At 35.2% G+C, this 13,376-nt stretch overlaps 1 pseudogene; it reads right to left on the bottom strand.

Moving 5' to 3' along the window:
* Positions 1-12,368: 12,368 nt before the first annotated feature.
* Positions 12,369-13,016, bottom strand: LOC147430633 (uncharacterized; annotated as a pseudogene).
* Positions 13,017-13,376: the final 360 nt, after the last annotated feature.

The following is a 13,376-nucleotide window of genomic DNA, read 5'->3' as shown; positions in this document are numbered from 1 at the left end:
AAGCTACTGCCATTTCCAGCCTGTGAGTACCCAGAAACCTATAAATATGACCCCTTGCTTCACAGTTTCGAACAGACTCGGAGTCCTGGCCATTTCTCTCTCACCTAGAGAGAACTCTACTAAAAAATCACTACAGAACAAAAATTCTAGTTGATTATCCACGTTAATTATCTTAATCCCTTTTTAATTAACAAAATTATGCTAATTTATCTCTATTTTCTTAATTAATTTTATAAATTAAAAAGATTAAACATATTTACAAATTAAATTACTCTCTTGATTCTTAATATTTGTTGATTACTTAGATTAAAATTAGGAATATTAATCTAACTAATTATTAAGACATATTAGGATTGAAATTAATCTTTTTGGTCTTAAATTAAGGGTAATTATACTAATTAAAATTAGATCTGATAACTAATTCAACATGCATCAAAAAGTGTCAAAACACTTCATACAAAGTGTCAAAAGACTCACCAAGTAAATACCAACCAACAAGAATTGACTAGGCTAAAAAATCCTACCAGTGTCACTAACCGTGATTGCTGCCATTTGGTTTAGCTTGTAAATTTGACCCTACCAGCCTATAGGTCATCTTGCCAGGTTTCCAAAAATACCCTGGTTGAGCCAAACAGACTCAAGAATCACTCTCAAAGACTTTGTTAAAGATTAGGCTTTGATTTGTCAAATTCTTGACCTAGGTTTTAGAATTTTTTCAATTTTTTAATTTCAAGAAAGGTTTCGGAGATAAAAATTGGACTAATCACTCAAAAGAGCCAAGAGGCAAAGTAAATGATCTTGTGTATATAGGCATTGAGATTACCAAGAGCAAAGGCTACACCAGGAGCCAGCTAACCTCACAAGTAAGAGGTTGGGATTTTGCAAGAGTGCGTCTGTCTGTACGTATTTGAGATCGGAAAGGTATCTTCTAAGAGACACTAGAGTAACAAAGGACCAATGGAGTCTAGTATCAATGGAGAAGAGTGTAAACCAATCCAAGATAGATCCCTTAGCTCCAATCATAGAAGAGGACGTTGATACTGACACCTCTTTTGACAAATCATATTATTGGTTGGCTAAATAGCAACTTAGTATAAGATAATTATTAGAGTTGAATTAAACTATCAAGAAGCTAGGAAAATTCTCTCTTAATTTTTTGATTAGTTTCTACAATTAATGAGGCTGAAATTAGCTACATTATATCAAAAAACTAATGGGAAACCTCCTTAATCAACTAAAAAATTATGAAGTTAATTATCACACCTAGAAAATACTATTAAGAACATGGGATAAATTAGTCATTAACAAATAACTAGTTTAAGTATTTAATTAATTTGAAATTAGTCATTTTTAGTTGAAAATAAAAGGGGGAAATTAGTAAATCATGTTAGATAATTAGGTGCTATTTTTAGAGTTGGTATACATGATAAATAAGCTGTGATAATTATTTTAAGGTTAAAAATTTAATATAACTATTTATCTAAGTCAAATTAGACTAATTCTAGGTAAAAATTAAAGATGGAAATTAGTAAATCATGTTAGATAATTAAGTGCTATTTATGTGAGTTATTTTACAATATAAAAAAATCCACAATAATTAACTTAAGCTTGGAAAATTAATATAGATTTTTATCTGAGTCAAATTAGACTAATTCTAGCTGAAACTTAAATAGGGAAACTAGTAGATCATGTTAGATGATAAGGTGCAATCTATTAGAGTTAGTGTACATAATAAAGAAGCTATGATAATTATGTTTAGAGTAGAAAATTGATTTAGCTATTTATCTAAGCCAAAACAGACTAATTCTAGCTAAAATTAAAAGGGGAAAACTAGCTAATTAGATTATATAATTATGTGCTAATTATGAGAGTTATCTAACATCATAAATAAGTGGTAATAATTATATTAAGGTCAAAACATTAACTTAGATATTTATTTAAGCCAAAACAGACTAATTATAGCTAAAATTAAAAGGGAGAAACTAGCTAATTAAGTCAGATAATTATGTTATAACTATAAGAGTTATTTTACATACCAAGTAAGCTGTGATAATTATCTTAACGTCAAAAAATGAATTTAGATATTTACCTAAGCCAAAATAGACTAATTATAGTTCATATTAAAAGGGGAAACTAGTTTATTAAGTTAGATAATTATGTTGTAATTATTAAAGCTAGTTTACATCATAAGTAAGCCATGATAATTATCTTAAAGTCAAAAAATAAAAAATATATTTATTTGAGTCAAAATAGACTAATTTTATTCAAAAATAGAAGGAAAAATTTACATAACTAATTTTTGTATTTACAAGATAATTAATAAAGTTAGTAGATACAATTATCTACTTGTGATAAATATACCATAATTACTTAGCTAGTTTAATAAGTTATAGTTGATCAAAATTCTATTTTTATCTAAAGATTAATTAGGATAAATAGAATTTACTTTCAAAAGTCTTTAGAAAAATTATTGTAAGTGTAAACCATTTGTTTAACGCTGTGGAAATTTAATCTTTAAGAAAAAATTGAATATAATAAAAATTAAGCTGAAAACAAGTAGATTTCAGCTTAATAAAGATGGGGAAATCAGGAAAAAGATATATAATTTTATAGGAAAATTATGGGAGCTTAGAAAAACCTTAAGGAAGCTAGGATAAAGTTATCTTGTCCATATAAGCAATAAAGAAATTATTAGGTCGAGAAATTACTCTCTAAGACTACAAATTAGTTGGGTTAAAAAGAGGAATTACATTGAATATGAAGGTTAAGTCAAGTTTTTGAATGATTTACCTAATAAAAAGATGCCCTTTTTTATAAGGATAAGAAGTCATGGTATCAAAAAAGGACCCTAGCCAATCATCAATTTGATGACGAGGGGCTAGAGCGTCGAACTACGACAAGGCCGGGCCTAGTAGTAGGCCTACTGACAAGAGCGTTCAGGTCTCGACACTACTACAAATGCATGATCAGTCCCAGGTGGGTTTTCATTATAATTTAAGTTTTGAATAATTCAAGTTCTGCTTTAAGAAATAACATTGCATATGTAAAATAGCGAGTAAGGAATTAGGAAAGGTGAAATTGGCTTCAAAATGGAAGGCATCTTCCAGGAAAGAAACGTATACTTGTTTGTAAATTAGGAAAAAAATGTTTGGATTAGCCTGGATTGAACTAGGAAAGGTATGTTTGATCATCCTAAAGACAGATTGTCTCAAGACACCTCCGAGTCCTTGGTATATTTTGATGAATAACGATGGATTTCTAGCCACCGATAAGTCGGTTATCCCATGAATGATGAGTTTCTACTCCGTGTTATGTCTTGATGTTTCTACATAAGTTAGGATATCGTTTTTATCCTAGGGAAGCCGCCAGGTTGTATGGGCAACTGGTTTGGTGTATGGGAACCCCGAACCTTGGTCGGGGCTTTATTCACCCCGGATTGTGAACAAGAAATGGGTTCCGTTTTTCATGGATTGACTAAGGTTGTCAATCATGGAGGGGTGGACCTGATTAGTCACATAACTATCCATCCCCGCGCACTAAAAACGTTTTGAAAACTTCTCCAACTGGAAGAGGAGTTCACCAGCGGTTGTGCCCTCACATCTGTTAGGGGGAAAAAAGCGTTGGTTGAGGATACCTTAGCCCAATTTGTCGAAGTTACATGGCCAAAAGAATTTTGGACTTTCAAGATGTTGTCCCATTTTTTCTTGGAGACAAGACTAGGTTTTCTTCTAGGGCTATAGACCTAAGCCATTATCAATGGTAAAGGTCTATTCCCTGGATTTTTCTTGTTTAGAGACTCTTATTTTTATTAGGCCTAGAGACCTGTCAAGGATCCCATCCCGATCTTGGTATTGGTGGGTTGGGGATCTCACCAGTGGTATCTGAGCGTGTGTTAATTAAAGTCTTGGACCTAGGGAAAAGTTTAAATTGTAGGTTGAAATAAGTGATTTGACAAATTCAATTAAAGACGTATTTAATTGAAAAGAGGGAGAGAATGAAAGAGAGAGAATTATCCCCATCTTTGCAGGAAGATTTCGATCACGCCTACCACAAATTTATGGATTTCAACATTAGGTTTATGAGGGCTTGTCTATCTCGAGGCTATTCAATGCAAAAAAGCACGATGAAATGGCTAGACAAGAGATTTTCTCCTCCCACTTGGAGGATCAAGTGGTCAGGATCTGGTGGAATTTTCTTCATTGATGAGGGAGAGTTAGAAGGTTTAAAACTAAATATGAAGAGACTCAAATGGGCCAAATATCTTCAAGTGATTGAAGTATAATTTCTCATTGGGACGATGAATCCAGAGGAAACCCTTGTAATAGATGATGTCCAAGTATCACAAAATCAGTGGGTGTTTGATCGGGTGTCTAAAGTAATGTACCCAGGTAGAATTAGGCCCATAGGTGTAGGCCCTAGATTTAGTGGACAAAAAGATGTTGTATATTTTGATCCTATATCTGATTCACCCAAAGTCCACATGATTCTAGTATAGGATAGTCGTCACCCTTGCACATGGTAGGATTTCCATGGATTGTATTAACTCTTGTACATACTATGGTTAAAAGAACCATAAGTTAAAAGAACAAGTAAGTTAAAAGAACAAGTAGGAGAGATTTTCATCTAGTACTAAATTTCATTAATTCAATCCCACGGTAATACTCACATAAATAGCCTTTATAGTGTTACTCAAGAGAAAAAATGACTACTAAAGCAAGTCCAACTCCCTACTTTCAAGGGAGAGGGACCCAATTTAGAGTGAGATGCTGAAGCGTAGTTAGATGCTATGGATGACTATTTTAAAGCTGTAGGAACTTCTCAGGAAAACTAAACAATGTTGAGTATGTTCTGTCTCAGTGGAGGTGCCAAACTTTGCTGGAAGAAACACTGTAGAGATAATCCCATGAGTAGTCCGTCTTGGGAGAAAATAAATCAGGCAATCAAAGAACGTTATCTCCCTCCTGCACATCAAGCTATGAAGATGAATGAATTCTTTGGTCTACGCCATTTAGGGATCTCTTTGGAGGAGTACTACACAAAATTTGTATCCTTACGACGCTATGCTCCCCAGATGACAATGGAGCATCAGATTGCTCGCTTCTGTCAAAGCCTCAATAAACCCTTGAGTACACGTCTCGAAGCCATGAGTCCTACAACAATTCAGGATACCCTTCTCAAGGACAAGCCTCAGCTGAAGCAATCAACTCTACAAGGAACTATAATGGATTTAATAACTTTAGGGGAAGAGCCAGAGAACTTTCAACCAAGGATATCAACAACGTGGAGTAGCTACAACAGTGAACTTGGAGCAGACCTTCCCAAACGTTAGGTGCTATGGATGCAATCAAATGGGGCACTAGAGAAATAACTGTTCTGAAGAGAAAAACCGTCGGACTACTGCTAGAGCCATTCCTCAAAATCAAGGAGATAATCTAAGAGGAGGTAGAAATGGAGGACGAGGTAGAGGAAGAGCAAGAGGAGCGAGAGCTTATTCAATCATGGGAGAACCAACCTTAATGAATTCGGAAGATGAAAGAGCCACTCATTTGGCCACAATTAGTAATCCTAGAGCTCAACAACAATAGGAAATTTTGTAAACCACTATAAATCGATAATGAAAAGCTTTGAGTTACTTATATATTATAATGGTATACATTATTGTCTTTTCTAAATTTTTTTTATAAAAAATATAAACTTAATTTAGTATTCAATCAAGAAATTAGGGGTAGATATAGCAAATGAGAAAGAGGTTTTCATTAGGAAAGCAGGATTTGAATCTTAGAAATGAGATAGTTATCCAAGAAACCAACTCACATTCTTTTTGCACATGATAGCCATCCTTGAAAAATGACCTAGATACGGAAGTATTAATGTACAAGACTAATAGGAAGCCAAAAAGAACTCTTGATATGATACTTCTTAAAACCCTTTACATATTGTTGGTCAACCAGGTTAGAGCACAAAGAGGGTACCTCTGGTGCAATAGTGGAAGCTTGTGCCAAATGCAGATTGCTAAAGATGGCAAGAACACGTCAATCACATTTAGATTGGAAAAGCTAGAATACATGATACTTGTCAAATGTTGATTGCTCTGGATGGTCAGCTAGACCGAGTGCGTTCATGTTGACAAGGTGGATATATGGATCTTTTATAGAATAGATTTAACCTTGTTTTTGAGATGATACAATTGGTTTGTAAAGGTTTTTAAGATGGTCTCAACACTGAGAGCTTCTTGCGAAAAATTGAGTAGCAAGTAATTAGTAAGGAATTGTAGAAACTCCAACCAGATTGTATCCTTGAAACTAGAAATAACTGTTAGAGTAATCAATAACACTTGGCAAAGTCGAAAGAATATCCCCCCCAAAGATGCCACTTGGGAAGATGAAACCTCTCTTTTTAAAAGAATTTTTCAATTTCGGTTGAGATGAGGGCATCTCAAATTCTTAAGTTGGGATGATTGTAAGGTCTCCATCTTTCTAGCTGCATAGGAAACCTACTTAATTAGCTTAAAAACTCTTAAGATAATTATCACAGTTAGAAAATACTTCTAGGAACATGGGGTAAATTACTCACTAACAGATAGCTAGTTTAAGTATTTAATTAAGTTGAAATTAGATGTTTTTAGTTCAAAATAAAAAAGAAAAATTAGTAAATCATGTTAGATAATTAGGTGCTATTTATTAGAGTTAGTCTACATGATACAAAAGCCACAATAATTATTTTTAGGTTAGAAAATTAATACAACTATTTATCTAATTCAAATTAGACTAATTCTAGCTGAAAAGAAAGATGGAAATTAGTAAATCATGTTAGATAATTAAGTGCTATTTATTAGAGTTACTTTACAAGATAAAGAAGCCATGATAATTAACTTAAGGTTAGAAAATCAATATAGCTATTTATCTAAGTCAAATTAGATAATTCTAGCTAAAAATTAAAGGAGAAAATTAGTAAATCATGTTAGATAATTAAGTGCTATTTATCAAAGTTAGTATACATGATAAAGAAGTCGTGATAATTATTTTAAGAGTAAAAATTAATTTAGCTATTTATCTAAGCCAAAATAGACTTATTCTAGTGGAAGTTAAAAGGAAAAAATTAGCTAATTAGGTTAGATAATTATATGCTAATTATAAGAGCTATCTTACATCATAAGTAAGAGGTCATAAAATTAATTTTGATATTTATCTAAGCCAAAACAGACTAGTTATAGCTGAAATTAAAAGGGAAAAACTAGCTAATTAAGTTAGATAATTATGCTATAATTATAAGAGTTATTTTACATCATAATTAAGCCATGATAATTATCTAAAGGTTAGAAAATTAATTTAGATATTTACCTATGCCAAAATAGACTAGTTATAGTTGAAATTAAAAGAGGGGAACTAGCTAATTAAGTTAGATAACTATGTCATAATTATTAGAGCTATTTTACATCATAAGTACGCTATGATAATTATCTTAAGGTCATAAATTTAAATTAGATATTTATTTGAGTCAAAACAGACTAATTTTGGTCGATAATGAAAGGGAAAAATTAGACAACTAGTTTTTGTATTTACAAGATAATTACTAGAGTTAGGAGATACCATTATCTACTTGTGATACACATATCATGACTAGTTAGTTGGTTTAATAAGTTATAGTTGATCAAAAATCCTATTTTTATCTAAAGATTGCCTAGAATAAATAGAATCTACTTTCAAAAGTCTCTAGAAAAATTATCGTAAGTGTAAACCATTGGTTTAAAGCTGAGGAATGTAATCTGTAAGAGGAAATGAATATAATAAACATTAAGCTTAAAACAAGCAGATTTTAAGCTTGGGAAAATTAGAAAAAAGATATATAATTTTATAAGAAAATTATGAAATCTTAGAAAAACCTTAAGGAGGTTGGGATAAAGTTATCTTGTCCATATAAGCAATTGATAATTTATTAGGTCAAGAAATTACTCTCTAGGACTACAAATTTAACCTTAATTGGGTTAAAAAGAGAAATTATATTAATATGAAGGTTAAGTCAAGTTTTTGAATGACTTACCTAATAAATAGATGTCCTTTTTTATAAGGATAAGAAGTCATGGCACTGAAAAGGACCCGAGCCAATCCTCAATCTGATGTGCTACAACAAATTCTTGATCAGTCCCAGGTGGGTTTTCATTATAATTTATGTTTTGAATAATTCAAGTTCTTCTTTAGGTAATAACATTGTATACGTAAAAGATTGAGTAAGGAATTAGGTGAAATTGGCTTAAAAATGGAAGGCATCTTTCAGTCTCCGGGAAACCAACGTATACTTGTTTGTAAATTAAGAAATAAATGTTTGGATTAGCCTAGATTGACTAGAAAAGATATGTTTGATTATCCTTAAGACAACTTGTCTCAAGACACCTTCGACTCCTTGGTATATTTTGATGAATAATGATGGCTTTCCAACCACGGATAAGTCGGTTACCCCCATGAACGATGATTTTCTACTCCGTGTCATGTCGATGTTTCTACATAAGTTAGGATACGGTTTTTATCCTAGGAGAGCCGCCCGGTTGTATGGGCAAATGGTTTGGTGTATGGGCACCTCGAACCTTGGGTGGGGGTTTATCCACCCCTGATTGTGAACAATGAATGGGTGTCGTTTTTCACCCTTAGGTGGTCTTGAGAGAAGAAGAGTACTGGTCATGGTTATTATGGACAATGTTTTGATTGATAGTACCGTGTCTTAAGTTTAAAGATGTTTGTTTGCTAAAAGAATGCTTTCCAATGCTTTCTTTAATACTTGATTGAAGGAATTACTGTAAAACCATTATTTTAAATGTTAAAACAATGTGATAGTAATTAGAAAGAAAAAGAATCATGTGTGAGTGCGGGTGGTAAGTGGGGATTGACAAAGGTTGTCAATCATAGACGTGGACCTGATTAGTCAGGTGATTATCCATCTTTGCGCACTAAAAACATTTTGAAAACTTCTCCAATTGGAAGAGGAGTTCACCAGCGGTTGTGCCCTCACATCTGTAAGGGGGAAAAAAGCGTTGGTTGAGGATACCTTAGCTCAATTTGTGGAAGTTATAGGGCCGAAAGAGTTTTGGACTTTTAAGATGTTGTCCAGTTTTTGCTTAGAGACAGAACTAGGTCTTCTTCTAGGGCTATAGACCCAAGCCATTGTCAATGGTAAAGGTCTATTCCCTGGATTTTTCTTATTTAGAGACTCTTATTTTTAATATTCCTAGACAACTGTCAAGGATCCCATCCCGATCTTGGTATTGGTGGTTTGGGGATCTCACACCCCTCCGCGTTCATGTCGTCCCTAACATGACCTGGTTGTAGATGTTGGTGTGGTCTTTGTTGTCTCTTTTTTGATGTAAAGAAAGTATAGGCTGTAGCCTTTGCATGAGCTTGTCTAGTTCGCTCAACTTGATGTACATAGTCTTTAAACGATTCAGGAAAATCATAATTGATGACGAACATTTGCCAATTTTGTGTCTTTTCCATTTTCAACTTCTACAATCTATGGAATTGAGTGATTGGCTTTTGGATCTTGTGAGCCAATGACAACATTGTAAGGATTTTGTAGAAATTTTCTAGCTAAACCTTCAACTTCCTTAGGCCAAGTTGTACTTCAATACAAAGTTTGTCTGTTAGGCCTGAAGCTGGGAGTTTTTTTTTTTGTTTTGCTTTGAGGTTCAAAACCCATGTCTAGCATTTGATCTGCCTCATCAAGAACATTATTTTGAGATGCTCTGATTACTTATGATTATTAGCGGCAATGGTGCCAATGTTGAGGCTCCCCGGTTTCTGCTACTAGACTACCTACTTATTACAAATGATGTTTCTATCCATAATCCTCAACATTCCATAACTCTCAAAGAATAAGTCTTTGTTGATTTATATCGTGTTGTTGACCCAGCCTTCAACACTCCCCCCCTCCTCGTTCATGTCGTCCCTGGCATGACATGGTTGTTGATGTCGGTGCGGTCTATTGTCGCTTTGCTATTGTAAAGAAAGTATAGGCTGTAGCCTTTGCACGAGCTTGTCTTGTTCGTTCAACTTGATGTACATAGTCTTTACATGATTCAAGAAAATCATAGTTGATGACGAACATTTGCCAATTTTGTGTCTTTTTCATTTTCAACTTCTACAATCTGTAGCATTGAGTGATTGGCTTTTAAATCTTGTGAGCCAATGAAAACATTGTAAGGATTTTGTAGAAATTGTCTGGCTAAACCTTCAACTTCTTTAGGCCAAGTTGCACTTCAATACAAAGTCTATTTGTCAGGCCGAAGCTGGGAGATAATTTTTTTTCTTCTCTGAGGTTCAAAACCCATGTCTAGCATTTGATCCGCCTCATCAAGAACAATCTTTTGAGATCCTCTGATTACTTCTGTTCTGCTCTTTTTCATTGGGGACTTCTTTGTTCTTTCATCAAGGTGATCAAAGCAGCATTTAGCACTGCTAGCTTTTGTGTGATGTGTAAATCATTATACTACTTCTACTTGATACATGACTTAATTAAAGCCTGACAAACCCTAGTTAATTTCCCAAGTTAGTAGCTTGCTTTGAAAGGGCTTTATCTGATATCATTCGTGATAGATGATTATCTATGAGCTATCATTGTCCATTTGTCTCCAAAACTCATATACATGATGTACAGAATATGTAGATGGCTTTCATGTCTTTAATTTTGAAAAAAATGCATCTTTGGCTAAGGATTAGACTCTTTAAAAAAAAAAACTTTAGCTTGTACTCTCTATGTATAGCCTCCTGAAAACGTTTGGCTTCATTTGGCTTGTATTTGGCACTTTTGTGGATGTCAATCTTGAAAATGACTGATGGGCATCGTTGGTACCTTCTGGTTTCGAGTCCTACCAAACCCCGAGCAAGATTCATAAAAGAGAAGTTCATTAATAAGGATCAGCTATAAGGTTTCAAGTCAATATCAATAATATATTGACTACCTGCATAATGCTTTCAGCATGGATTCCAAGTCCTAGGTATGCGCTATCTGCATGAACTGTTGACTACTTGCATAATGCTTTTAGCATCGATTCCAAATCCTAGGTTTGTACATGATACACTACTACATCTGCATGAATTGTAACTAAGCCCTCGTTATTCATACTTTGCAAGGTGATATTCTCTATCTTCTTTCAAAAGACCATAACCTCAATCAAAATGGTATTGTTGATCCTCTTATAATCGCAATCCTTAGGTCTCATTTTTCTCCTACTATGCAACATTCGAATTATGTCCCCGGACCTAACTTGATTGTGGTGAGTTCAAATAGAGGCGCCAAAAGAGGCGCATACTCATTTGTAGTTCTATTGGCCCTACTTGTTCATGAGGCCTCTGCTCAGCAAAGCAATGGGTCATACTTGGCAAGTTGGTGTGGGACTCCTCCCTATTTTGGCATATGCTAGAAATTCGTGCCGCCTCGAGATACCATCAAATGGGCCCTGTGAGAACAAGTTCCAGGTAATCCTCGGCAAGACATGGAGTGGGGCAGATGATGTGTCACCATGCAGATGGTGTGGCAGAACAATTCCTCTCTCGGGTGTACCTCTTATGTGTGTCTTGATAACACCACCTTTATCATGTGAAACTACGAGACTCCAGGCAACATCGAGGCAAATACCCATTTTGAGGGTTTTGCATTACGTGCACACGCACGCGCGCACGCCGAGAGAGAGAGAGAGAGAGAGAGAGAGAGAGAGAGAGAGAGAGAGAGAGAGAGAGAGAGAGAGAGAGAGAGAGAGAGAGAGAGAGAGAGAGAGAGAGAGAGAGAGAGAGATTTTAGAGGAGACGAGAGAAGCCATGGCAGAGTTGGTGAATCTTGACGAGTTCTACGTGCAATATTATGTGGGGCACAAGGGCCCTTCAAAGTTTTCAAAATTCCCAAAATACCCTTGGGTGTAAAATTAAATATTTGCAAAAATAAAAAAAGTTGTAGCTTTTCATGAGAAGACTAATTGTCTATCAATCCAAGATGCTAAAAGTAAAAATTGAGTTGGTTATATAGGTTTTGGACATGAATTGCTTCATTATTTTTAGACATAATTTCTTTTTGTTGTGAGGTAATTTGTTACTGAGGCAATTTGTCACTGAGATAATTTGTGAAAAATTACATTCTAAACACTCAAATAACAGGTTTCAATTGTCAACGCGGAATAAAGATTAGAAAATCTTGAACAATCCAACAAAAATAGATACCAAGGTATTTTGAAAATTTCTTTGAATAAGAGGGATATTTTGGTAATTTTCTCCTTTTTTCGTGTGTCTCTCTGTCTCTGTCTCTCTCTCTCTCTCTCTCTCTCAAAGAAAAAAAAATACAGAATTAAATGTTGGTGATCATACAACTCGAATGGCGAGATGGCACACCCTGTATGCCAGCACATCATTTTGGAGGTATAACAAGCTTATCTCTAGCATAAATATTATCCCCATGCAAGCCATTTGCCGCTTTCGGGTCATCTAGCGAGATCCCATATTTTCCTAAAATGGCCCATAGAGTATCTCCCCTCTTGATTTCATAACTGTGACTTTCTTTGGGCTTCACATCCTTACTATCAAAGCTCTCACTCTCCTTCAGCTTGGGCTTGCAATCAGCTTTCTTGGGTGGATAAAAAAGGCGAAGGAACTAGGGCTTTTACTTGACCTTGGGCTTCTCATCAGCCTTTGGCTCAGGTAGGGGAGGTTCCACTTTTTTTGTTGCTTTGATTTCCTCCTCTGGTACACTTTTCAGCTCATCTCAATGAGGAGAAATAACCATAGGAGGTGGGTCCACCTTCACAAACTGAACTGCTCTTCAATGTAGACCTCCTTTGCATCATAATTATTGCGGTCTCCATCAGGAAGAGTAAAATCCTCTCGATCTCCATAATACTCTTGAATGAGGGTGTCCTCTTCTTTTTTCGCCTTCACAAATCTGGAAATACCCCATGCAACTCCAACTGCCACTGCTACACCAGCAACTTTGGCTGCAGCTCCCTCCTTTCCCTCTTTTCGACCTTTCTTATAGGATGACATCTTGTCACGTTCTCCTGGTGCTGGAGGTCTCTTCTTCACCTGCCTATCTATGGCACGAAAGAACTGTCACAGTATGTGGCTTGAAAGGGCTAGAGCAAAACAATGTGTAATGAGAATTGTGGCCAACCAATCTCTCTCTCTCTCTCTCTCTCTCTCTCTCTCTCTCTCTCTCTCTCTCTCTCTCTCTCTCTCTCTCCGATAGGAGTGTGCGCCGGCTGAAGAAGAAGCTGCCATGCTAGAGCAAAACAATGTGTGTGTGTGTGCAACGAATATCTCTCTCTCTAGGAGCGCGCGTCGGCGCGCGCTCCTAAGGAGAGAGAGGCAGAGGTAATTTTCTTGGGTTGAGATTCATTGGAGAAG

Source organism: Adiantum capillus-veneris, chromosome 21, assembly GCF_014529385.1.
Source record: "Adiantum capillus-veneris isolate H3 chromosome 21, ASM1452938v2, whole genome shotgun sequence".
In the NCBI taxonomy this organism is placed as follows: Eukaryota; Viridiplantae; Streptophyta; class Polypodiopsida; order Polypodiales; family Pteridaceae; genus Adiantum; species Adiantum capillus-veneris.
This window is presented reverse-complemented; position numbering and strand designations above follow the sequence as displayed.